The following is a 311-nucleotide window of genomic DNA, read 5'->3' as shown; positions in this document are numbered from 1 at the left end:
TCAGTCGGCCTATTGACCGTGATCCCTGAGCTGAGGACTCTAGAGCCATACCTAACTCACTGCATTTAATGCCATGTCTACTGCAATCATTTTGGAAAGTACAATTGTATTGGATGATCTGGAAAATCCTCTCCAAGATATGCCTGCTCTTTGGACTTAGATTTATGCTATGGAATTATAGTATCCTCCAGTACTGAAGTACACCTTTGATTTCATTGAATGGCTGAACCTAGAATGCATTCTCTGAAAAAGCTTCTGATGTATTCTGGTGATACACAGCCCTAGTATATAGTGGGGGAATTTACCGTTAA

At 40.5% G+C, this 311-nt stretch overlaps 1 long non-coding RNA gene across 1 annotated transcript in view; it reads left to right on the top strand.

The window, feature by feature from the left end:
• Positions 1-311, top strand: part of LOC107578580 (uncharacterized) — a 6,128-nt gene that overhangs the window by 2,908 nt on the left and 2,909 nt on the right. The gene's annotated exons all lie outside the window — the stretch shown is intronic.

Source organism: Sinocyclocheilus grahami, unplaced genomic scaffold (assembly GCF_001515645.1).
Source record: "Sinocyclocheilus grahami isolate Dianchi unplaced genomic scaffold, SAMN03320097.WGS_v1.1 scaffold10971.1, whole genome shotgun sequence".
In the NCBI taxonomy this organism is placed as follows: domain Eukaryota; kingdom Metazoa; phylum Chordata; class Actinopteri; order Cypriniformes; family Cyprinidae; genus Sinocyclocheilus; species Sinocyclocheilus grahami.
The sequence above is the reverse complement of the archived record's forward strand: the minus strand, read 5'-3'. Positions and strand labels throughout refer to the sequence as shown.